At 45.5% G+C, this 27,452-nt stretch overlaps 1 protein-coding gene across 1 annotated transcript in view; it reads right to left on the minus strand.

Moving 5' to 3' along the window:
- Positions 1-27,452, minus strand: part of TRAPPC9 (trafficking protein particle complex subunit 9) — an 815,095-nt gene that overhangs the window by 160,708 nt on the left and 626,935 nt on the right. The window lies entirely within an intron of this gene.

A 27,452-nucleotide genomic window follows, 5' to 3' on the forward strand; every position in this document is an offset into this window, starting at 1 on the left:
TCTGCATTACTTACTCCTGACCCGTGCCTTCTGTGCATTACTTACTGCTGAGCCCTGCACTCTCTGCATTACTTATTCCTGAGCCCTGCACTCTCTGCATTACTTATTCCTGAGCCCTGCACTCTCTGCATTACTTACTCCTGAGCCCTGATCGATAAATAGTTCAACTCACATAAATAAATAGATTTATTAATTCGCTTTGTCACATAAGCTCAGTGCAAACTGTTGGGGCGAGAAACACATTAACCTTTCAATCTATCGTCCGTTCGGTCAAAGTTTTCCAAACTTTTCCTTAGATTTTTCGGCTTAAAATTGTCACAACCGATTTTCAATCTGTGCCCATTAACTAGACGATAAACGAATGAACGATCCAAGCGACAGATTTTCGAATGATATTTCGTCTGGTGTATGGCCAGCATTACTCCTCCACGTGACCACAAAGCCTCCCATTCATCCCTGATCTCTGTGACAACCGGGTGTGGACTATTGGCATACAGTACTTACATTATAGGGCTGTGGGAAGGAGTACAGTTGTAATAGTAGTCAGACTGCTTAGCATTACCTTTCTTTCTTTCAGTGTCCATTACATGTTTTAAACAATTGACACCGCCATTTTTGTTTTTTCCTGGAGAAACACTTTAAATCGTAGAGTAGAGTAGATAAAACCATACTTTTTTTTTTTTTTTTTTTTACATCCAATAAAATTGTTGAACTGTACATGCCACGAGGAAATATAAGAAACACTCGGATTCTCTGAGTATCTCATTCTGGATAGAGACAAAGCACAGAAACTCGGCAAGACCAGTTGATTCGCAACAATGGCGTTTAAATGAGGCTGAAAATCTATTACAGCGAGTACGCAGTAGCTTCAGTTAGTTATGAGGACAAGAAAATACACTGAGCGCTCGGGCTTAATCAAGTTTAGCACGGATGTAAGTAATATGGAGATTATGCTGCTTCTAATGAGACCGCTGTGAGCGGCTCAGAGGCTTGGCAAGCGACAGATAAGATCACGGGCATGGCGTTTTTATGGACGACTCCTGGAGTAACCTTCTGTAATTTGCTCAGCTCTACTAATACTGTAATAGATTCAGTGACTGCGGCTGTGCTCAGGATCAATGCTTTGGTTTCTAGATGCCTTCAAAAACCATCTTAATGTTGCCTATGGAGGTTGAAAGAAACCACAGATTTGCGTAAAAAAAATAAGAGTTCAAAAGGTTTTTTTCAGTCATGGAGGGTTGGGGGTGGATTGGGAGGAATTTGTGCTTGGAGGCACTCTGTGCTTTACTTCATTGCATTACCTACCAGACCCCTGCACACTCTATATTACTTACTCATGATCCATGCATTCTGTTCATTACTTACTCCTGACCCCTGCACTCTATGTGTTACTTTCCCTTGCCCCAGCACTCTGTGCCTTATTTACTTCTGACCCCTCTACACTGTGTATTACTTATTGTGACCCCTACACTCTGCGTGTTACCTATTCCTTACCCTTACACTCAGTTCATTAATTACTCCTACTGTGCATTACACACTCCTGATCCCTGCATTCTGTGCATTTTGCATTCCTGACACTTGTACTCTGTGCATTACACACTCCTAAGCTCTGTATTCTATGCGTTACGTTCCCTAGCCCCAGCACTCTGTGCCTTACTGACTCCTGAATCTTGCACTCTGTATGTCGCTTACTTTAGACCCCTACACTCTTGAGCATTATGCACCCCTGATCCCTGCACTCTGTGCATTATGCACTCTTGACCCCTACACTCTGCATTATGCACTCCTGACCCCTACACTCTGTGCATTATGCACTCTTGACACCTTCACTCTGTGCATTATGTACTCTTGACCCCTACACTCTGTGCCTGACTCCTGAATCATGCACTCTATGTTGCTTTTTTTAGACCCCTACACGCTTGAGCATTAAGCACCCCTGATTTCTGCACTGTGTGCATTATGCACTCTTGACCCCTACACTCTGTGCCTTACTGACTCCTGCACTTTATGTTGCTTACTTTAGACCCCTACACCCTGTGCATTATGCACTCCTGATCCCTACACTCTGTGCATTATGCCCTCTTGACCCCTACACTCTGTGCATTATGTCCTCTACACTCTGTGCATTATGCACTACTGACCCCTGCACACTGTGCATTATGCACTCCTGCTCCCTGCACTCTGTGCATTATGCACTACTGACCCCTATACTCTGTGCATTATGCAATCCTGACCCCTACACTCTATGGAGTAGATTTACTAAAACTGATGCACACTGAATCTGGTACAGCTCTGCATAGTAACCAATCAACTTCTAACTTCAGCTTGTTTAATTAACCTTTGACAACAAAACCTGGAAGCTGATAGGTTACTATGCACAGCTGCACCAGATTCTGTGTGCACCAGTTTTAGTAAATACCCCCCTATGTGTTACTTAACTATGCCCCTTTTTACTTTCAGCACCACTTGCTCTTCTTTACTGGCAACATCTTCAGTTGCACCCTGGCATACAGCAGAAACCATGGACTATAGGATGTGGAAGGAGTGACCTCCAGTACCAGAGCCATGTCAGATGCACAACCCAGTATAATAGGGTGATCCCACACTTAGCCAAGTGTTTACTGTAAAACACACACACACTTGTGGTCATCAATGAGCAGTTGGTTAGATGTTTCTCACCCTGCAGCTTGCATAAAGAGAAAGGCAGGCAGGCTAGAATAATCCGGCCTGCAGCTCATAGGAGAAAAAAAGAGCGCAAGTTCAGAGGGGGTACTAAGATCTCTGTAAGAGGTTTCAAATACATGAAAGTTTGACTCTTACACTAATTGGCATACATGCATTTAAAGCAGACCTTGACTCAAAAGTAAAAGTGCCACTTATTTAACTCTCTACCCCCGTCTCTAACACTTTTGAAATTATTTGGTGGGTACCCTCTCCCACTTTAATTCTCACCTAGGTGAGAACGACAAGCACTTAGGCATGCTCCATACCTACGCACCCCCAGCCTCCTAGGACAAGTCACACATCCCAGGAAAATGCAATACCAGTCCTACAGAGCTGCGCCATCTAGCACATGTGCAGTGGGGAGCCAGCTGTCATTCCTCAGGAAGTCACAGTTGGCTCCTATATCCAAAACGGAGGCACCGGGGACCCGCAGCAGTAAGAAGAACCGGCTGCAGGAAGACAGTGATGAACTCCAGGCACTGGTGAGTAACTTATTTTTTGTGTTGCATACTCCTGACTCCTGCACACTCTGTGCCATACTTACTTCTGAACCCTGCACTTTGTGCAATTATGTACCCCTGCACTGTGTGTTACTTACACCTGACCACAGCACTCTGCCTGTTACCTACTCCAGACCCCTTTTACTTTGTGTTACTTTCTCCTGACCCCTGCACATTCTGTGCCTTACTTACTCCTGACCCTTGCACACCTTGTGCCTTACTTACTTCTGAACCCTGCAGTCTGTACAATTATGTACCCCTGCACTGTGTGTTACTTACTCCCAACCACAGCACTCTGCACGTTACATACTCCTGACCCCTTTTACTTAGGGTTGCCACCTCATTCCTTTAAACCCAAACACATATTAATTACACGGGTTCTGTGGCTGATTAAGGTGGTAATTAAACTCACTTGGTGCCTTATCTGCATTTAATTAGCCTCAGAATCTGTGTAATTCAAAGGTGTTTGGGTTTAAAGGGATGAGGTGGCAACCCTACTTTTACTGTGTGTTACTTTCTCCTGACCCCTGCACACTCTGTGCCTTACTTCTGACCCCTGCACTCTGTGCATTATGTACCCCTACACTCTGTGTGTTACTTACTCTTGACCCCTGCACTCTATGCATTACTTATTCCTGACCCCCCCCCCTCACCCTCTGTGCATTACTTACTCTTCCGCGTTACCATAAAGTCTCCCATTCATCCCTACTGGCACTGGTAAATACTTTATTTAAGCCAGCAACTACAGTATTTGTAGCTGTTGACTTAAATTTTTTGACTGAAGTTCTTCTTTAACAGGAACCAATATCTGATCCTAGTTCCAGTTTAACTCAAAGATGATCTCCCCCCATATTTGTGGGTCTGCGGTGGGGCTTCTTGGTTTGTATCCGCAACTCTAGAATTTGGCCAGAGACTAGTAGGTACTGGGTAAAGCCAGAGAAACATACAGGTTGAGTATGGAGCACAGCAGAAGAGAGACAGCAAAGACAGAGGTCACGGGATCAAACCTTGTCAGATTCCTCACTGAACCGCACTAATGTAAATGAGAAAACGAGAGACAGTCCCCCCCACCTCCCGTTGCTATTCTTCTGCATTACAAAGGCATTCCAAGATCGTTACTTTGTCATACACTTAACTACATCTGACCTGTAAGTCCAGAAGGATAAAAAGAAGTTCAACATAATTATCTCATGTAATCATCCTGTGCAAATAAGTTTTAATTACAATGCCCTAATGATACGTTAAAGCCCAACGCGCAGAAAGAAAAAGTACATTTTTCTTTCCCCCGAGCCCGCCAAAGCCCGCAAACAACCTGCGAGACTGCATCCGTTACACAAAAATCAATATTTTTATTTAAGTAAATTTTCCCGAGATTAGAGACAGCGAGAGAGAAGCTGAGTCATCGCTTTCACCGCCAACAAACCACCGTACAGCCGAGCCTGTTCTGTTCATTTACAGTCCTCGAGATGAGGATAAAAGAAATGGTTAAACTCACTACCGGGATGAATCGGCAATTAGCTCAGTGCTTCGACTCTCTCGGGGAATCTCCAAGAGACTGCGGCAATAGTTTATTATAGAAACTGTCTTTTTTTTTTTTTTTGTTTAAGGGTATCGGAAGAAGTGATTCTATTAATAGGGGAGGAACAATAAATTCCATGGGGCAAGACAATAGTAACATGGATGAAGTTTTATTGGAGTGCGACTAGGGCCAAGTCGAGAAATAGCCAGAAGAGGAGACCACGTAGGGCACTTAGGAAGGAGACAGGCGCAAAGAGGGCAGAACCTGTATCCTATGGAGGGGGACGTATTTTGGCCTTTTTGGAAATGTGCTAAAGGACCTTGTCCCATGACTTGGGTGCTAAAGAATCTTGTCCCATGACTTGGGTGCTAAAGGACCTCGTCCCATGATTTGGGTGTTAAAGAATCTTGTCCCATGACTTGGGTGCTAAAGGACCTCGTCCCATGATTTGGGTGTTAAAGAATCTTGTCCCATGACTTGGGTGCTAAAAGACCTTGTCCCATGACTTGGGTGTTAAAGAATCTTGTCCCATGACTTGGGTGCTAAAAGACCTTGTCCCATGACCTGGGTGTTAAAGAATCTTGTCCCATGACTTGGGTGCTAAAGGACCTTGTCCCATGACTTGGGTGTTAAAGAATCTTGTCCCATGACTTGGGTGCTAAAAGACCTTGTCCCATGACTTGGGTGTTAAAGAATCTTGTTCCATGACTTAGGTGCTAAAGAACCTTGTCCCATGGCTAAGTACAACTAAACTCTATTGCAGTAAACCTTTCGATCATTGCTGACAATCGACAAAGCATGATTGCAACCTTTTAGGCGTGCACCCAAGTTCTTGGTACTGTCAAATCTAGTGTAAACCCCTTAGGGTCTGCAAGTCCCATGATACTTTGCATGCTTGCCTTCCCCTGAAAGGGGCTTGTTGTAGGTGGTCCAAAGGGAGGTGTTTGAGGATCTAACCGGAGAATGATGCTGAATTATCAGCATTTTTTTCGTTGCCACTTTCTGTAGTAGCCTGCTACGGGACTACACATTACAGAAAAAATCCCATGCAAACCAAAAAAATTCCATTGGCCCCATTACATTGCTTGAACGCAATTCAAACCCACTTCGGAGGGTGTGGTACAGCCTGCAAAATACATTGGCTTTGCAATCATTGGAATAGACTTGTATTTTGGCCTACGGTGGTGTTTTTCAATTCTAAACTCAACCCTGCCACAACTCAAGGTGATCACGGAAGCCCTATAGTGTGCAGAAGCTACCAAACTAATATTAAAAATGTTTACAATTTAATTTTTGCTGTACTATGACAATAACAAAGTAGAATCTTCAGGGTTCCATCCTGTTTTATCCACATTCTCCAAGAGAAAAATGGAAGCTGCATGGTTGATGTCCTTATGAAAATGCTAGCCATTTCATTGTCTACAAGGACCTAGCACTCAAGATATTTTAGTACACACCAAAGAAGTAAACACTGAGATACTTACCATTAAGGTCCATGTAACCCGTAGCCCTTAATACAACTCCTAATTCTTATTCTTGATCCATATCTCAAAAAACAAGAAAATTGTCTAGTGCCTGTCTTCCATTGTCTCCTATGCCTTTCTGCTGGCCATCAAACAGAATCTTTGGAAAACAGGAAAGACCAGGAGGAGTCATCAGCTCTGGACGGAGAGGGGTCAATGTTCTAACTCATTCACTTGTGTGTAAAAGGTTCAACTTGAGCTACTGAGCGCCGTAAACAATATTTTTTTCTGCAAAGCAGATAAGTATAACTTGGGTAAAGTAGGACTTGTTTACAACTGGGTTGGTCTTTGAAAAGCAATCTGCAGTGGATCACTTCTCTCAGAGCAATACAGAGGCAGCAGACTGGCATTGAGGGGGTGTTACTGTTGTCTCCTGAATACCTGTTTTTGCCTTTGTTGTAGTAGATGGCCCTGGGCTTCTCTCCCTCGTGTTTTCATTTCCCTTCATTGTCAGGGGCAGCTCTAATAACCAATAGTGTGTTGCAGAAAACAGGAAAGGATGGGAAGGCAGATATCAATGCTTTTGGATGGGTCCCAACCAAAAGCTGTATTGAACCCTAAATATACCCAAGCAGCTTCATCTGCTCTGGTGGCTCTGGAGACACTTTCCTCAGCCATGCAACAAGGTAATCAGCAAAGATTCTGGCACCAGAGATCTGCTAGTGAGAAACCCCTTTAAGGCATTGGATATTGTTTTGCTGGCAAGCATGATATATGATAAACAATAATTCTGTTGGTGCCGCAGTTGCCTAAGTGTCCACGGGAGAAACCTGCTTTACTAATCCTTTAATTGTCTGGCCACTCTCATACTTATCGATTAATAAATGAGATCCACTTCTCATTTAATGAATGAGTGAACGCATCGAGCCGATCTTTATTACGCTTTTGTTGAGCTGTAAGAAAGGCCATATTAATAGGCTGGATGGCCTCCAGGAGCAAATAAATACAAAGGCTGAACACAAAATATGAATCTGCTGAGCCAGGGGAAGCTGGAGAGAGAAAGGATGTTTAACGGGGCTGATAAATAGCAGCTGGAAGGTATGATAGGACACGGATATTGCTCATAACAACCAATCAAATTGCGATAGTCAACGTACACACAAAATGGAAAGGTTATGGCTAAAATTCGACTCTTAAATGTACACCTGTCATAACCCTAGGATTACAGCTGAAGTCTAGGTATGGACTATTTAGCCTAGTTGCATTGGGGTTGATTTACTAAAACTGGAGAGTGCAAAACTTGGTGCAGCCCTGCATGGTAGCCAATCAGCTTCTAACTTAAACTTGTTCAATTAGGCTTTGACCAAAAAAAAATGGAAGCTGGTTTCTATACAGAGCTGCACCAGGTTTTGCACTCTCCAGTTTTAGTAAATCAACCCCAATGTAACTAGGCTAAATAGTAATAGCTGTAATCCTAGGGTTATGACAGGTGTACATTTAAGAGTCGAATTTTAGCCATAACCTTTCCATTTTGTGTGTACGTTGACTATCGCAATTTGATTGGTTGTTATGAGCAATATCCGTGTCCTATCATACCTTCCAGCTGCTATTTAATAAATCAACCCAATTGGTTTAGCTTGGACCAATATAAGAAAATATGTATGGGCCATACCTGTGGGATTCTTGTGGAAGTTGAAATCAGTTTATTAGGCACCGTTACTACAGTGATTGCCCCTAGCTTCCAATTCCCGTGCTAAGTGGCTGCTCTGCGGCTTATTAAACATCAAAAACACACCCAAGCCGCTCAACCATAGAATGGGCTAGCAGTTATATGTAGTAGTAACATGCATCCGATTGACCCAGTCCACTGGAGGACTGGAGATCCAAAACAGAAATGCAAAGGCTATATGCTGTGCACTGGTAAAGTCCAGGTATCCATGGGAAACAAAATTGTAGGATGATAAATAAAACTTGCTTCCATATAAACCATGAAGTAACATTTATTGTGTGGCACACAGTCCAGATAAAAACACAGCCATGTGTGAACGACACAGTCTAATTTAAAAGATAAAAGCCCAAGTCTCACCCAACCTCAAACACTACATGGAGGGCCCAGCACTTGTGATGGAAACAGGCTCAAGGTTCACATACCAACTGGAAGGCCGGATCTCAGCGAGCCTTCCGACTGGTTATTTGATCCGACGACCCTAGCGGCACTAGGGTCGTTGGTTCGAATACCAACCACGAAACTACCTGCTTGGAGTTTACATGTTCTCTCTGGGCCTGTGTGGGTTTCCTCCGGGTACTCTGGTATGTTTGAATGTGAGTTAGGGAGCTTAGATCGTAAGTTCTTTGAGGGCAGGGACATTTATGTAGATGTAATAAAGAAAACAAAAATAAAATCTATATAATTCACTGATCTAGTCTGACTTTAACCCCTCAATGATACAAGCAGGCAAAGCCCACACACATTTAATGGGTCAGTTGGGTTACTTTTAGCACAGTCAGGGAGCTGGGAACAACTGAAAAACTCTTGAGGACAAAGAACCAAATCCTTAAAAAAAAAAATCTAAATCAAAAAAGAAAAAATTCACAAGACTCTAGATCTCTTGGAAAAGTCAAGTTTTCTAAAAATAAGAACAGTGTCACCTCCTATGTAAGGAAAATAGAATACCTGTCACTATCTATACAAGGTAAAGGTTTTCCATTCATTTAAAAACAATAGTGCCTATAATGAAAAGCACCGCCAACAAACTCAGAGCCGACGTACCCGCTAGCAAATTAGCTTTGACCCCGGCGGAAGGTCAACTTCTGTTTCTGCTGACACTGGTCTGGGCAGCAAACATCATGGTGAACATAAATCATTGTACTGGTACGTCTCAGCAAGCAACTGGGTAACCATCATGCACTGTATAGTGTGCATCTTACATTTTATACCAGCAGATGAAAAATTGATTTTTATTTTAATTAAAATCTTGCAAACTGGAGGTCAGCGACCTGTGATCTTCTCACAGCTAGGGACACGGTAGTTGAAAGGAGCTTCTCCAAGCCAATGAAAGACTAATAACAGAAGGCATATTTCAAAGATAATTAAAGAGATTGTGATTAACCAGTAAATATAGCGCTGTGAAGGAGGTTACAAAAGGATCAAGGCTGTGTATCTGGTTCTTCCACAGATGAAGGTACACCGTAAGTGTATTTAGGAAGGGTCATGTTTAAGACCAATTCTACTCTTTTAAGCCTCCCAGGTGTTTGAAACCCAAATGGCCAGACTACATTTTAACGGTGCCAATATGGCTTTCATTTGGCCATATATGACTTATTTGGCCATATTGGGCATATATGGCTTTTATTTGACCATATTGGCCATCTATGGCTTTTATTTGGCCATATTGGTCATTTACTGTAAGGCTTTTATTTGGCCATATACTGCTTTTATTTGGTCATATTGGCCATATATGGCTTTTATTTGGTCATATTGGCCATATATGGCTTTTATTTGGCCATACGGACCATATATGGCTTTTATTTAGCCATAATGGGCACATATGACTTTTATTTGGACATACTAGCCATATATGTTTTTTGTTTGGCCATATTGGGCACATAAGATTTTTATTTGGACATATTGGCCATATATGGCTTTTATTTGGCCATATTGGGCATATATGGCTTTTATTTGACCATATTGGGCATATATGGCTTTTATTTGACCATATTGGCCATCTATGGCTTTTATTTGGCCATATTGGCCATTTATTGCATGGCTTTTATTTGGCCATATACTGCTTTTATTTGGTCATATTGGCCATATATGGCTTTTATTTGGCCATAATGGACCATATATGACTTTTATTTGGCCATATATGGATTTGATTTGGCCATAAAGGGCATATATGGCTTTTATTTGGCCATATACGGCTTTTATTTGGCCATATATGGCTTTTATTTGCAAACACACCCACATAACCAATATGATTGCATGTCTGAGCCTTAAAATGATTGGTAGCCAATCAGAGTGGTTGCCTTTCATCAGTTGAGACCAGGAGATGGTGAAACTTAAATTAAGAGGGTACGGGGGAGAAGTTTAGAGGTTGGACGGTGAGCGGTTCGAAGTGTGCAAAACTTCTCCAACTCCGCACAGCGGTGACAGCGGGAGACCGGAGAGTACGGAGCATCGGAGAGCACTGAGATCGCTCAGGTGTGTCGGTGATAAAGGCAGATCCCCAATTCAAAAGTCGGTGGGGGAAAGGAATCTGAAACGACAGCGCAATTTCTACAAAAAGAAGATACTTCCGTGAAGCTCCCTGGGACCTCTTCTCTTTATTGCCGGTGGGCAATACAAGCTGTTTTGACCCATATGGTGTATGCCGTCCTGGGTTCAAACCCTCCGGTAAGCCTCCAGTCTGTCAGGACCTTGGTAGGAGACCGAGTTGCTGAGAGGGCTCCCCTTGCGGCCGAGTGCAGCACAACCCTGAATATGGTACAGGGATGTGGTGCTCACAGAAGCACGGGTTGCCTGGAAGTAGGAGCCGGTGTTGGTGGCTTGATAGAGAAAGTCCGTAGAGGCAACGTGCTTAGGATCCAAGGATGGGACCAATGGAAGTCCAATAGGAAAATCAGAAGCCAGGCCAGGGGGTCAAACACAGTAAGCAGTCCGAGAATCAAGCAACAAGTCCAGGTACAGGAGACAGAGGAATGCGGAGTCCGTTTAGCCAAGCCGGGGTCAGATGCAGGAAGCAGGCAGGGAGGTTCAGAAGCAAGCCGGTTGAATAAGCCAGGAGGTCCAGAGGAGTCGATAACAAGCCGGGTCGGTGCACAGGAAGTCAGGACAACAGGAAGTCAGGATAACAGGAAACACAATCACAGGAACACAGGAAGAGCTGACGATAATCCAGCAATGTGGCACCATCAGTGGGACGTTTAAATAGACAAGGCGTAGTATCACGTCGTACGCACACCGTTCCGTTCGTAACATCGCGACGTTGCTACGCACGCGCATTCGTCCGAATTTGGTGCCAGGCGTCCGCCTAGTAGAAACATTGCACACCCGTGTGCGTTGATGCGCGTTAGCGCGGCCTTGCCTGTGCTGGTTTGCTAGCCTATTTCCCTGACAGTGCCCCCCCCCAAGGGGCAGCCTCCGGATGCCTAAACGTGCCCATTTTTCAGGGTACCTACTGCGAAATCTCTGAATTAGCCTAGGAGCGTGTACATAACTTGCGGGCTCCCAAGAGTTCTCTTCTGCAGAATACCCCTTCCACTTGACTAGAAATTGAATTGTCCTACCTCTCCGACGACAGTCAAGGATAGATTCAACTTCAAATTCTGCTTCATCTCCAACCTGGACCGGAGGTGGGGGCACTTCTTCTCTCCCTGGAAAAGGACTAGAAACAACATGTTTAAGAAGTGACACATGAAAAACAGGATGGATCTTGAAAGATTCGGGTAAAGTGAGTTCAAAGGCTACAGGGTTGATTTCGCGTTTGATCTCGAAAGGACCCAGGAACTTGGGTCCCAATTTCCGAGATGGGCATGGTAGCTTGAGATTTATAGATGAGAGCCAGACCTTGTCCCCTATCTTAAAGGTAGGGCTCGCTCTTCTCTTCCTATCGTACTGCTTCTTATATTCTTCTTGGGCCTTCTTCATGGTATCCTGGAGTGTCTGATAATTAGTATGGATGAAATCCACTCTGTCCTGAACCGCCGGTACTGAAGATTCTGGAATGACGTTGGGTAGGAATGAGGGGTGGAAGCCGTAATTCGCCCAGAAGGGTGATTGGTTGGTAGAAGTGTGTATTGAGTTATTATAAGCAAATTCTGCACAAGGTAATAGTTGAATCCAGTCGTCTTGAGAAAAGGAACAGAAGCACCGCAGATACTGTTCCAGCGTTTGGTTGGTCCTTTCGGTCTGACCGTTACTCTGTGGGTGGTAAGCTGTGGACAAACACATTTCAATAGAAAGTAATTTGCAGAGGTTTCTCCAAAACCTAGAAGTAAATTGTACCCCTCTATCTGATACGATGTTATTTGGTAATCCGTGTAGTCGAACAATTTCCTTAATAAAGATTTTTGCTGTATCTAAGGCAGAGGGGGTACCTTTCATAGGTAAAAAATGCGCCATTTTGGACAGGCGGTCTACTACCACCAAGATGGTAGTAAATTCTTCTGAGGGGGGTAACTCCACGATAAAGTCCATGGAAATCTTCCTCCATGGTTGTTCTGGGACTGGCAAGGGTCTTAACAAGCCCCAAGACCTGGCGTTGGATCCTTTGTTCCGTTGGCAGATGATGCAGGAGCTGACGTAGGTTTTACAATCAAGTTTCAAAGTGGGCCACCATAGGGACCGCTGAACTAGCTCAGTTGTTTTTCGAACCCCAAAATGACCAGCTAGCTGATGGTCATGAAAGGTCTTCAACACTTGTAATCTGGCTTGCTGGGGAACGAAAATCTTATCTTGGTGCCATAGGAGTCCCTCTTGGCTTCTCAGGGAGGAGACTTCCGCTTCAGTACACTGACTAGAGGCCTGCTCAATAGAGGATCTTAGGTCGGGTTGGATCAGTAGGAAGTTTTGGGGAGACAAAATTGTACTGGGGGCAATTTCTTCAGGCGTGTCCGGAAACATCCGGGATAAGGCGTCCGCCTTTCCATTCTTCGACCCTGGGCGATAGGTTAAGTGAAAATTAAACCGAGAGAAAAATAGTGCCCATCGAGCCTGTCGGGGTCTTAGGCGTTTGGCCGTACGGAGATATTCTAAGTTCTTGTGGTCCGTAAAAATCAGGATGGGATGAGTGGCACCTTCCAGGAGATACCTCCATTCCTCGAGAGCTGTCTTGATTGCCAAAAGTTCCCGATCCCCCACATCGTAATTCCTCTCAGGAGGGCTCATTTTCCGTGAGGAAAAGGCCACGGGATGCAGCAGTGCTTTGGGACCCTGACGCTGAGATAGAATCGCCCCTGTGGCGACTTCTGAGGCATCGACTTCCAGGACGTAGGGTAGAGCAGGGTCAGGGTGTTGCAGAATTGGGGCAGAAGTGAAGAAGGTCTTAAGCTGATCGAAGGCGGACTGTGCCGCTGCTGACCACTTAAACTTGGTATGCTGGCGGGTTGTCTGAGTAATAGGTGCTACAATGGTGGAGAAATTCTTTATAAACCTTCTGTAGAAGTTGGCGAAGCCAATGAATCTCTGTACACCCTTCTTGTCAGAAGGGGCCGGCCAATCAAGGATGGACTTTACTTTTTGAGGATCCATGGCGATTCCACCTGTGGTGATGATAAGACCCAGGAATTGAATTGAAGTTTTTTCGAAATCGCACTTTTCAGATTTGACGAATAACCCATGGGTTCTGAGGATGCTCAGTACCTTCTTCACGTGTATTCTATGGAGTTCCAGAGTGGCAGAAAAAATAAGAATGTCGTCAAGGTAGACAACAACAAAATGATCTAAATGTTCCCGGAAGATGTCATTTATGAAATGCTGAAAGGTCGCCGGGGCATTGCACAACCCAAACGGCATGACTAGGTACTCAAAATGTCCAAATCTTGTTCTGAAAGCCGTTTTCCACTCGTCCCCCTCTCGGATGCGGACGAGATTATAGGCACCACGGAGGTCGAGTTTGGTAAAGATGTGTGCTGTGCGGAACCTTTGAAAAAGCTCAGGGATGAGCGGGAGTGGGTAGCGGTTCTTAAGGGTAATTTTGTTTAACTCCCTGTAGTCCACACATGGTCTCAGTGTCTTGTCCTTCTTCTCAACAAAGAAGATTCCGGCACCTGCAGGGGAAGAAGAAGGACGGATAAAACCTTTTTCAAGATTCTCATCAATATATTGTCTCAAGGTCTCAAGCTCAGTCTCGGAGAGGGGGAATATACGACCAAAAGGAATAGTAGCTCCTGGTAGTAATTCAATGGGGCAGTCGTAAGGACGGTGTGGCGGTAAGGTGTCTGCTTTCTTTTTATCGAAGACATCAAGAAATTCCAGGTAAGCTGCTGGTACATTAGGATCCGGACTCGGTGTGGATTGTACAGTCAGGCAACTGGAAAAGTCCTGGAATTCGGGGGTCAAACAATGTTGTTGGCAATAGGGAGATGTAAGGAGTACCTCCTTCTTGGACCAATCAATCTGAGGATTGTGTGCTTGTAGCCATGGGATTCCCAGGATGACTGGGAACATAGGGGAACTTAAGACATCAAATCTGAGAAACTCCTGATGACCAGAATTGGTAGTGGTAAGAATAGGTATGGTTTCCTGGGTGACATGACCCGAGCTTGGCAAGGAGCCGTCAGCCAGATGAACTGTTAGTCTCTGTTCCTTATAGTTTAACGGAATAGCTAGATCTTTAGCCAAGGCCAAGTCCAAGAAGCAACTACACGCCCCAGAATCCAGTATTGCTTGGAGGTGGATCTCCTTACCTGCCACTAGCAATGTAACAGGAAGTGAGATATGGGCAGAGGAAGACCTGGATACTTGAAGGTGAGTACGGAGGGTCGGTTTTCTTGGTCTTATAGGGCAGTAATCTATGAAATGTCCTGATTCCCCGCAGTAGAAGCAAAGTCTCGCCTGCCGGCGATAAAGTCTCACCCCAGGAGTTAATGCTGGATGGAACATGCCGACTTGATATGCCGCGTACACACGGTCGGACTTTCCGGCATACTTGGTCCGGCGGACCAGAGTGTGCCGGACAATCCGCCCGTGTGTGGGCGGCGGCGGACTTTTCCGGCGGACTTCTTCCCAAAAGCCCGCCGGACCTAGATTTTAAACATGTTTGAAATCTTTCCGTCGGACTCAGTTTCGGGCGGAAAGTCCGCTCGTGTGTGTGCTGGTCCGACGGAAAGCCCGCTCGTGTGTAGGCTGGTCCGACAGACCAAATACGACACGAGGGGATGGTATTGCATCTCGCGCTCGCTGCAATAGGAAAAACAAATCTTCCTATTGCGGCGAGCGCGGGGCATACCAGGCCCTTAGGTCTGGTATGGATTATAAAGGGGAACCCCGCTACGCCGAAAAAACGGCGTGGGGTCCCCCTAAAATCCATACCAGACCCCGATCCGAGCACGCAGCCTGGCCGGTCAGGAAAGGGGGTGGGGACGAGCGAGCGCCCCCCCCCCTCCTGAACCGTACCAGGCCGCATGCCCTCAACATGGGGGGTGGGTGCTTTGGGGGAGGGGGGCGCCCTGCGCCCCCCCCCCCCCCAAAGCACCTTGTCCCCATGTTGATGAGGACAAGGGCCTCTTCCCGACAACCCTGGCCGTTGGTTGTCGGGGTCTGCGGGCGGGGGCTTATCGGAATCTGGGAGCCCCCTTTAATAAGGGGGCCCCCAGATCCCGGCCCCCCACCCTATGTAAATGAGTATGGGGTACATGGTACCCCTACCCATTTACCTAGGAAAAAAGTGTAAGTAATAAAACACACTACACAGGTTTTTAAAATATTTTATTAAACAGCTCCGGGGGGGGGATCTTCCTCCGGCTTCGGGGGTCCCTCCGCTTCATCTTCTCCCGGCGTCCGGTTGGTTCTTCTCCGCTCTCCGGCCTCTTCTCCCGGTGTCGCAGGTCTTCGGCCGGCCCCTCCGCTCTCTTCATGTAGCTCTATTGCGAGCGGAGGTCCGGACTTCTGGGCTTCTTGGCTTCTCTTCTCTTCTCTTCCCCCAGATGTTGACACGACGCTCTCTCCGGCTGGACTGGTCTCTGAGGGCTGCGTTGTGACTTATATAGGCGGAGACCCCGCCCCCATATGATGTCACAGTCCTTGGGCATGCTGGGACTGTGACGTTTTAGGGGGCGTGGTCGACCACGCCCCCTAAAACGTCACAGTCCCAGCATGCCCAAGGACTGTGACATCATATGGGGGCGGGGTCTCCGCCTATATAAGTCACAACGCAGCCCTCAGAGACCAGTCCAGCCGGAGAGAGCGTCGTGTCAACATCTGGGGGAAGAGAAGAGAAGAGAAGCCAAGAAGCCAAGAAGCCCAGAAGTCCGGACCTCCGCTCGCAATAGAGCTACATGAAGAGAGCGGAGGGGCCGGCCGAAGACCTGCGACACCGGGAGAAGAGGCCGGAGAGCGGAGAAGAACCAACCGGACGCCGGGAGAAGATGAAGCGGAGGGACCCCCGAAGCCGGAGGAAGATCCCCCCCCCGGAGCTGTTTAATAAAATATTTTAAAAACCTGTGTAGTGTGTTTTATTACTTACACTTTTTTCCTAGGTAAATGGGTAGGGGTACCATGTACCCCATACTCATTTACATAGGGTGGGGGGCCGGGATCTGGGGGCCCCCTTATTAAAGGGGGCTCCCAGATTCCGATAAGCCCCCGCCCGCAGACCCCGACAACCAACGGCCAGGGTTGTCGGGAAGAGGCCCTTGTCCTCATCAACATGGGGACAAGGTGCTTTGGGGGGGGGGGGGGCGCAGGGCGCCCCCCTCCCCCAAAGCACCCACCCCCCATGTTGAGGGCATGCGGCCTGGTACGGTTCAGGAGGGGGGGGGGCGCTCGCTCGTCCCCACCCCCTTTCCTGACCGGCCAGGCTGCGTGCTCGGATCGGGGTCTGGTATGGATTTTAGGGGGACCCCACGCCGTTTTTTCGGCGTAGCGGGGTTCCCCTTTATAATCCATACCAGACCTAAGGGCCTGGTATGCCCCGCGACGGGGCTAGCAAGGTGTCAATCTCGCCGATAAAAGCGGCAAGATTGACATCCTTCTCTAGTCCCGTCGCACCTGAGTCACGTTCAAAATGAACGGACTTGTCCGTGTGTGGGCAAGTCCGTTCATTCTGAAAGTCCGCCGGAACTCCGGCGAAAGTCCGTCGGAAAGACGGGCGGACTTAGCCCGCCGGAAAGTCCCGGCGTGTGTGGGCAAGTCCGTCCGTTTTAAAGTCCGGCGCACCTGGCGGACAAAGTCCGTCGGAAAGTGTGCCGGACCAAGTAGGATAGAAAGTCCGCTCGTGTGTACGCGGCATAAGGGAGCTGATGCAGACTGAACTTGGGGCAGGTTCCGAGTGGAGCAAGAGGCCTGGTCACGTTCACCCTGACGTTCCCGTAAACGTCTGTCAAGCTGAATAGTTAACTGGATGAGATCTTCAAGTGTGGCCGGACCCTGTAACCTGGCTAACTCATCCTTGAGGGCCTCTGATAACCCCATTCAATATTGGTATTTTAATGCTGCCTCATTCCAACCAGAATCCATGGACCATGTGCGGAACTCCACTGTATAGTCCTCCGCAGGGCGCTGACCCTGACGGAGGGAATGTAGATTTGCTTCGGCAGAGGCTACCCGTAGGGGATCATCATATAACCGAGCCATGACTTCAAAGAACTGATCCATAGTGTTGATGGAGGGACTGCTTCGTTCCAACAGGCCATGGGCCCAGGTCTGTGGTTCACCACGTAATAGGGAGATAGTGAACCCCACCTTGACTGTTTCACTGCAAAAAGTCTGTGGTTGCAAGTCAAAGTATAAGTAGCAGGAGTTTTTAAAAGACCTAAATTTTCTTCGATCGCCACGGAAACATTCTGGCATTGGGACACGTGGTTCTGGAGGGACCATGATCCCAGCAGCTGCCGCTGGAGGTGGACCTTGAACCGAGGAGGAGGATGACTCAGGTAGGTGCTGCAGACGTTCCTCCAACCGGAAGTATTCCTCCTGAAGCTTCTGAATGACTGGGGTAAAGGCCGTGATTTGCTGGAGAATGGCCTTCATCGGGGAGTCACCTCCGTCGGTCTCTGACATGGCTGGATTATACTGTCAGGACCTTGGTAGGAGACCGAGTTGCTGAGAGGGCTCCCCTTGCGGCCGAGTGCAGCACAACCCTGAATATGGTACAGGGATGTGGTGCTCACAGAAGCACGGGTTGCCTGGAAGTAGGAGCCGGTGTTGGTGGCTTGATAGAGAAAGTCCGTAGAGGCAACGTGCTTAGGATCCAAGGATGGGACCAATGGAAGTCCAATAGGAAAATCAGAAGCCAGGCCAGGGGGTCAAACACAGTAAGCAGTCCGAGAATCAAGCAACAAGTCCAGGTACAGGAGACAGAGGAATGCGGAGTCCGTTTAGCCAAGCCGGGGTCAGATGCAGGAAGCAGGCAGGGAGGTTCAGAAGCAAGCCGGTTGAATAAGCCAGGAGGTCCAGAGGAGTCGATAACAAGCCGGGTCGGTGCACAGGAAGTCAGGACAACAGGAAGTCAGGATAACAGGAAACACAATCACAGGAACACAGGAAGAGCTGACGATAATCCAGCAATGTGGCACCATCAGTGGGACGTTTAAATAGACAAGGCGTAGTATCACGTCGTACGCACACCGTTCCGTTCGTGCGTTCGTAACATCGCGACGTTGCTACGCACGCGCATTCGTCCAAATTTGGTGCCAGGCGTCCGCCTAGTAGAAACATTGCACACCCGTGTGCGTTGATGCGCGTTAGCGCGGCCTTGCCTGTGCTGGTTTGCTAGCCTATTTCCCTGACACAGTCACTTTGGTTATGGGATCTTCACATGCTTCATATGCTTTATATAGGACACTTTTGTGAAGGTTTTCCAGACCTCTTCCTTTGCTGGCCTTCAAGACTTCACTTATATGATTGGCGCACTATAAGAGCCAGTTTGATCTATTTGAGCTCATGTTATCTTGGGTCTGAATTTACTGGCAGGCCTCCATTTACTTTGGTGACGGTATTTTCACAATTTTCATTTTTTCACATATGGTGATTATGATGACCCCATTTATATATGGACTGTAAACTATTATCACATTTGATGGACTTTTAATTAGATACCAGAGTATACATTTTTTATTGTTTTTTGTATTCATCACTCATATTTTCATTTTTTGTAGTGCTACACTTTGTTACACTTGTCGTTTTTAGCAAATATTCTATTTGTTGTGTTGGCTGCTTACACCATTGAGTAAGCGCAAATTTATTATTGTTTTTTGAAACTTAAATTAAAACTGGTCACCATCTTGTCAAATAACTTTTGGTTTACTAACTATTTTTTTATATAGTACTGAAACCTCAGGTCATATATTTTTTTTCCTTCAACGTGTATACTTTCCCAGTCCTTTCTACGGAAAAATTAACATTCCATGATGCTGCCCGCTCTCGCTACAGAAGTCCGCAATAGGTAGGGGATGGTACACACAGCACAAGCGACATCACAAAGTCTCTGTGATGTCCATGGCCTCGTCGCCGCAGTGATCAGACAGACTGAGAGCATTTGATACACTTCATGCAACCACTGAAGTCACCTTCTATACATTTACTTGATGTGCCGGAGTAAAGGCTACAAAATAAAAAATAAAAAAATCTCACACCATCAGCGTTCTCACAGACAACAAAAACTTTTCCACTGACTAGAGAAAAGTTTTTCCAGTAAGGACGATGGATATTCGAGACATTCAATACATTCAATACATACTGTGGCTTTAGCAGACATCTTTGGCCTTGCAGCCTAATTTTATATCTTGACCTCCCAAACTTTTTATAGAACCCTCAATGCACCTAAGTAGGTAAGGAGGTGATGTTCCCACTTTCTACTCACAGTTTGTTTCTTTGGCGTTTAACGTTAGCCTGCTTTCTTTGGGCTTCAAAAAACTGTTCTATGAGGTTTATTCAACTTATTGTGGTCTTAAATACTGTACATAACTGAAAAAGTGGTCAGTGGGAAGAATGTTTGTTACATTTCTTCTATCCTATGCTCTCTCACAATCTCACCCTATCTACTGGAACCTTCCCTTCTCCTCTAAAGCATGCACAGATCACTTCCCATACTTAACCCCTTCGTGCCTAAGGGTAACACAAATCTAAATGCCTAAGCACAATTTTGCAACTTTGACGTGTGTTCGTAAAACTGTACACATCACCACAACTACTTTGTGCATACCACATTTTTTTCAGGACAAATTGGGCTTTCATTTGGTGGTAAGTGGTAATGGATAGCTCTTGATTTTTTATTATTATCAAAGAAAAACTGTCCCAAAATACAAAAAAAAAAAATTTTGTTTTTTAATGTAGTTGTATATTTCTTGGTACTACCATAACCTTCCACCAAAGAAGAACCCATATTAAATTCTCCTGCAGCTGACGATCGCAGCGATACCACATGTGTATGTTCGTTGTATGTACCCGTAGTACAGCCTAAAAACAATAGTGCACATTTTGCTTTTTTTACCCATACGTTGGTGGTAAGTAGGAAGAATGACCCTTACCTTGGTGGTCGGTGGGAAGAATACCTCTTACATGGATGATCATTGGGAAGATCAGTGGGATCTGATGGAGCAGCAGGGGAGCTCAGCGAGATTGAGTTTCAGCAAGCAGGGGGTTCTTCTTACAAAATAAACTGTCATTTTGCCCTGGATGGCCCTTTTCTTATTCAAAAGAAGGAGTTCTAACTTAAAAAAAAAAACAGCTGAACTCTGGGGACCAGCATGGTAGCCAGGCAAGTACTACTGTAAAAATTTCTCTTACCACCCTTTACTATGTCTGTCAAAAAATTCTAACCCGGTATCGATCCATAATGAAAAACAATGGTGATAAACTTGCGTAGCGTGGGAGCTTAAATTGGCAGGAAAAAATAATGCAAATAAATAAATAATAAAATAGTAAAATAAAATGAAAAATTCATGACAGATTGCCCATTAAGATTCCTGGTTGAAAAAACCAGCTCGTAGACCTAGTTTACGGTATTATTAGATGAGATGCATAATTCATGCAGGAGGTTAGGATGGAGTTCACTGACTGCATTTGTTTACATAAGATTTGTGTTCTATACGTCCTTCCCCTGTGGGCACCCTGGAGGCTCCTAAAACTGTACAGTAATCACAAAACAACCACAAACATTATTTATCCATCTGTCTGTCATCTATCCACCTCTCTATCAAATATCTATCTGCCTATCATCTATCTACCTACTTATCTATCGATCATATTCTACTTGGCTTCTAACTATTTCACACTGAATGAAAACCGTTTTAGACTAAGTTGGCCTTGAACAATTCTTTAAATATACTACTAGCAAAAGTTTGCCTGTTCACTAACTGTTCTGACTACGGAAGTGTGCATCATTTGTAGTGGCAGCAAGTGCTAGAATGGTGGAAAGTGTTCGAGTTTGCGCCCGGTGCAGTGGCCACAAGGGTAAGAGTGCATATTGGGTGTAGTGGAGACATGTTTAAGAATTCCTGTCTAGTACGATGGGGCTAATGTAACATGTTTGGGGTACATTGGCAGAAAGTATAATAATGGTGGCAAGTGCAGGAATGGGCATTGGGTGCACCAGCAGCAAGTGTAGAAGTGCATGTCTAGTGCAGAGTTGCGAGACATAAGAGTGCACATCTGTTGCTGTGACAGTGAGTGTAAGAGTGCGTGTTAAATACATTGGCAAATGTAATAGCGGTGGCAGGCGCAAGAGTGTGCATAGGTAGCAGTAGTGGCAAGTGTAAGAGTGCACATCAGCTGCAGTGGTGGCAAGTGTAAGAGTGTGCGTCTAGTTCAGTGGCATCAAGTGTGAGTGCACATTGAGTACATTGGTGGCAAGTGTAATGCCCTGTACACACGATCGGACATTGTTCGGACATTCCGACAACAAAATCCATGGATTTTTTCCGACGGATGTTGGCTCAAACCTGTCTTGCATACACACGGTCACACAAAGTTGTCGGAAAATCCGATCGTACTGAACGCGGTGACGTAAAACACGTACGTCAGGACTATAAACGGGGCAGTAGCCAATAGCTTTCGTCTCTTAATTTATTCTGAGCATGCGTGGCACTTTTCGCGTCGGATTTGTGTACACACGATCAGAATTTCCGACAACGGATTTTGTTGTCGGAAAATTTTATAGCAAGCTCTCAAACTTTGTGTGTCGGAAATTCCTATGGAAAATGTGTGATGGAGCCCACACACGGTCAGAATTTCCGACAACAAGGTCCTATCACACATTTTCCATTGGAAAATCCTATTGTGTGTACAGGGCATACGACTGTGAGCTGCTTGCAGTTGCAACAGATATAGGAGTGCAAGTTGGGTGTAGTAGCGGCAAGTGTAAGAGTACATTTTGGCTACGTTGGCAGCAAGTGTAGTAGTGGTGGAAAGAGCAAGTGTGATGGAAAGTTACAGTGGAGGCAAGTGTAAGAGTGTGTGTTGTGTGCAGTAGTGGCTAGTGTAGGGGGTGTGAGTTGGATGCAGTGGCAGCAAGTGTAAAAGTGTATGTTGGTTGCAGTGGCAGCAAGTGTAAAAGTGTATGCTGGGTGCAGTGGCAGCAAGTGTAAGTGTGAGTTGGTAGCAGTCGCATCAAGTATAAGAGTGTGTGTTGGGTGCAGTCGTAGCAAGTGTAAGGGTGTGAGTTGGGTGCAGTGGCAGCAAGTGTAAAAGTGTATGTTGGTTGCAGTTGCATGAAGTGTGAGATGGGAACAGTGGTGGCAAGTGTAAGGGTGTGAGTTGGGTGCAGTGGTGGCAAGTGTAAGGGTGTGAGTTGGGTGCAGTGGTGTCAAGTGTAAGGGTGTGAGTTGGGTGCAGTGGTGTCAAGTGTAAGGGTGTGAGTTGGGTGCAGTGGTGGCAAGTGTAAGGGTGTGAGTTGGGTGCAGTGGTGGAAAGTGTAAGGGTGTGAGTTGGGTGCAGTGGTGGAAAGTGTAAGGGTGTGAGTTGGGTGCAGTGGTGGAAAGTGTAAGGGTGTGAGTTGGGTGCAGTGGTGGAAAGTGTAAGGGTGTGAGTTGGTTGCAGTGGTGGAAAGTGTAAGGGTGTGAGTTGGGTGCAGTGGTGGCAAGTGTAAGGGTGTGAGTTTTGTGCGGTGGTGGAAAGTGTAAGGGTATGAGTTGGGTGTGGTGGTGGAAAGTGTAAGGGTGTGAGTTGGGTGCGGTGGTGGAAAGTTTAAGGGTATGAGTTGGGTGTGGTGGTGGAAAGTGTAAGGGTGTGTGTTGGGTGCGGTGGTGGAAAGTGTAAGGGTATGAGTTGGGTGTGATGGTGGAAAGTGTAAGGGTGTGAGTTGGGTGCAGTGGTGGAAAGTGTAAGGGTGTGAGTTGGGTGCAGTGGTGGCGAGTGTAAGGGTGTGAGTTGGGTGCAGTGGTGTCAAGTGGAAGGGTGTGAGTTGGGTGCAGTGGTGGCAACTGTAAGGGTGTGAGTTGGGAGCAGTGGCAGCAGACGTAAGAGTGCAAGTGGGGTACAGTGGTGGCAATGCACAAGTGGTGGCAAGTGTAGGAGTCCATGTCTGGTGCAGAGAAAGCAAGTATAAGAGTATGTCTTGGCTACATTGGCAGCAAGTATAGGAGTGATGGCAGGTGTGAGTTGGGTGCAGTGGTGGCAGGCAACAGTGGTGGCAAGTGCAAGAGGGCTGCAAGAGGGTACATCTGGTGAAGTGGCAGCAAGTGTAAGAGTGCAATTTGAGGTATAATGGCGACAAGTGTAGGAGTGGTAGCCAATGCAAATGTGACTGTTGGGTGCATGGGTGACAAGTATGCTGTTTTTACTATAGGTACGTGCAAGTGCAATACTTTATATTAAATGCAACCCTTAAGAGGTTTTACACTATCCAGCGTTTATGTTTTATTTAGATCTGACTACACGATCGTCGTTTGGGTGGAGTCCCCTGGAACTGTTCCTGATGTGATTCCTTTGTACATCCCCTGCTGATGATGACCCCCTACCGGGACATATTCATCAAGCCTGCTTGTGCCTTGGTAATAAACGGTCCAGGCTCTCTGGTAAGGGTCCAACCTATTGTGGTGGTGGGCGCGTTCACTTGGTGAAGGGATTGGATAACCTTATCCACAGTTGAATAATGGAGTTTGCCATTTGACCATTATGGTCCATTTGAGAGACTTTTTTTGGAGTTTTTTTTTATCTATCTATATAGATACCGTTTCCCCGAAAATAAGACCTAGCGTGATTGTCGGTGATGGCTGCAATATAAGCCCTACCCTGTTTCCCCTAAAATAAGCCCTACCCTGAAAATAAGACCTACATGGGCTTTAACTAGGGCTTATTTGGGGGGTAGGGCTTATATTGCAGCCATCACCGACAATCACGCTAGGTCTTATTTTCGGGGAAACAGGGTATATATATATATATATATATATATATATATATATATATATATATATATTTTTTTTTTTTTTAATATCAATCATTGTATCATTGTAGCACAAACACACTTTTACTTTGTTTCTTGTTTTTTTTTTTGTGGTAATGGCTCACATATGTGATGCGGATTTTTTTTACACTGACTAATCTTTTCAGATGCACAGTACTATTTTTGTATTTACTTAATTTTTGCTTGTGTGTCATTTATATTGAGTACTGAAAACAGTTTAAAGCAAAAAAATATACAACTGGCATTGTAAGGCAATGCACCGTCATATGGAGTGTAAATAGTGAAATAGCCTATCTGGTGAGCTATAATGTCATCTTCTAAAATGGCTGTAGTGGTACATGGAAATAGTAAACCTATCAGGGTAAGGGGGGGGGGGGGGGAGAAAAAAGGAGGGGAGAAAAAAGGGGGGGAGAAAAAAGAGGGGGAGAAAAAGGGGGGGGGCAATATACTCCTGAAATAAAGAAGCTCACCAGTTGTATGACAATGATGGATGGACATTCACGTTCTGCTCAAGAAAAGATGAAATGCTTGGTGCCATGAAGGAACCTGGCATTCGAGGTGTTAAACCGAAGCAGCCGTGTTCCTGATTACTGGGGCAGCAAATTGCTCTGAGTAAGAAATTAAAAGGAACGCCTTTAATCCCCGATAATGCAAGCCAATCCCCTCTTTGGCACAACTCATTTGCTTAAAAAATTCCATCTGCTGTTTGATTATTAAATAAAAATAATTAATAAATTAGGGGAACAGCGGGAAAAGGTAAGTCGCTCCAGCAGCAGCAAACAAAGAGAGAACGCGGATGAAGATTGCAGTTCCAGCAGCCTAAGACGGCAGCAATCCCGCGGGTGCGTCCAGGTCACGGCATTACATATTAATGCAGCCCGATATTGTTATTATAATTTATAAAGCACAAACATATTCTGCGCACAGACAAAATTGGATTATTAAACAAAATGACAAACCACCACCGGCAGTTTAATTGTTTGAACACAATACTTCTTGGGTTTCACTGAATAAACCCCTCAGAAAAATAAAGTACAAAGCACACAAAAAAAAAAATCATCTACAAATACATTTTACAAAAACATTATAATGTATAGAGCAGTATTTCTCAACCTTTTTACCACAGAGCAGCCCTTGAAATAATTTTCAGGTCTCAAGGTACCACTGCTAAAGTCAGTTCATTGGAGGTCAAGTGGAAGAATGTTCCTTACATTGGTGGTCAGTGGGAAGAATGTCCCTTACATTGGTGGTCAATGGGAAGAATGTTCCTTACATTGGTGGTCAATGGGAAGAATGTTCCTTACACTGGTGGTCAATAGGAAGAATGTCCCTTACATTGGTGATCAGTGGGAAGAATGCTCCTTACATTGGTGGTCAATGGGAAGAATGTTCCTTACATTGGTGGTCAGTGGGAAGAATGTTCCTTACATTGGTGATCAGTGGGAAGAATGTTCCTTACATTGGTGGTCAGTGGGAAGAATGTTCCTTACATTGGTGGTCAGTGGGAAGAATGTTCCTTACATTGGTGGTCAGTGGGAAGAATGTTCCTTACATTGGTGATCAGTGGGAAGGATGTTCCTTACATTGGTGGTCAGTGGGAAGAATGTTCCTTACATTGGTGATCAGTGGGAAGAATGTTCCTTACATTGGTGATCAGTGGGAAGAATGTTCCTTACATTGGTGATCAGTGGGAAGAATGTTCCTTACATTGGTGGTCAGTGGGAAGAATGTTCCTTACATTGGTGGTCAGTGGGAAGAATGTTCCTTACATTGGTGATCAGTGGGAAGGATGTTCCTTACATTGGTGGTCAGTGGGAAGAATGTTCCTTACATTGGTGATCAGTGGGAAGAATGTTCCTTACATTGGTGGTCAGTGGGAAGAATGTTCCTTACATTGGTGATCAGTGGGAAGAATGCTCCTTACATTGGTGATCAGTGGGAAGAATGACCATTACATTGGTGGTCAGTGGAAGAATGCTTCTTACATTGGTGGTCAGTGGGAAGAATGCTCCTTACATTGGTGGTCAGTGGGAAGAATGTCCCTTACATTGGTGGTCAGTGAGAAGAATGTTCCTTACATTGGTGGTCAGTGGGAAGAATGTTCCTTACATTGGTGGTCAGTGGGAAGAATGTTCCTTACATTGGTGGTCAGTGGGAAATATGTTCCTTACATTGGTGGTCAGTGGGAAGAATGCCCGATAAAAAAGTGGCTAGTAGGGAAGAACGCTTCCCTGTGTTTTTTTGCAGATTACAGAAAATAAATCTCATAGTAACTGTGATTGAGTATGAACAGCATGCACCATTTATTGATAGTTTTTACTGATGTGGGTTTAGTGACACTTTAAGCCAAAGAGTCCTCAGCAAATCTACAGAAAGGAGGCTCATTCTGAATATGAGGCATTCGATATCCACAGAACCATCAACACAGTGGTGTAGGGCGACAGGTATGAGTTCTAATTATCACAAGACTGCAAGATCAATTAAAGTAAATGTAAAGGCAGAATGGTTTTTATCTTAATGCATTCTATACATTAAGATAAAAAACCTTTAGTGTACAGCAGCCCCCCCTAATACTTACCTGAGCCCCATCTCAATCCAGCGATGTGCACGAGTGCAAGAACAGGTGTAGTAACAAATGTACTGGGAAGGTTTTGGTGGTTTGGGGGCTTGTAAGGGAGCCCAGACTGGTAACTTTAGACAGCTCAAATGGGGGCCGCCCCATTTCTAAACGTGTGCACAGTGTTAGCAAGAACAGGGATGGTAACCTTAAGTCTAGGAGCTCAGCAGATGGAACCTCCTCAGGCACCAGATCATCCAAAACATATAGGCAGTATTCCTCAAACTTTAGCCGTATGTACAGAAGCAGCTTTGGGCATATAAGAGACAAACAGGAGGAGAAGGTGTAGAAAGATCCCTGCAGCCCCTGCGTTCTGAGTTAGTAATTACACCAGGCATTTTTTGCACAAAATCAAAACACAGTTGTGTAAAATTTCTCCCAGGATAATGCAGAGGAGGGAGACAAACCAGATGAAGCTAGGGAAGACTCCAAGGAACATGTGGACTCAAGCAAGTTAGAATGATCCAGGCTTTAAGTGTCTGGTCCAAAAGAAGTAACACTGGAAGCCACCCTGGAGCTCTTGTTGGATCAAGAGCTGAAAAGGCCTGTATCGGGAGCGAGTAGCGC

The sequence above is a fragment of the Aquarana catesbeiana genome, linkage group LG05 (genome assembly GCF_042186555.1).
Source record: "Aquarana catesbeiana isolate 2022-GZ linkage group LG05, ASM4218655v1, whole genome shotgun sequence".
NCBI classification, from domain to species: Eukaryota; Metazoa; Chordata; class Amphibia; order Anura; family Ranidae; genus Aquarana; species Aquarana catesbeiana.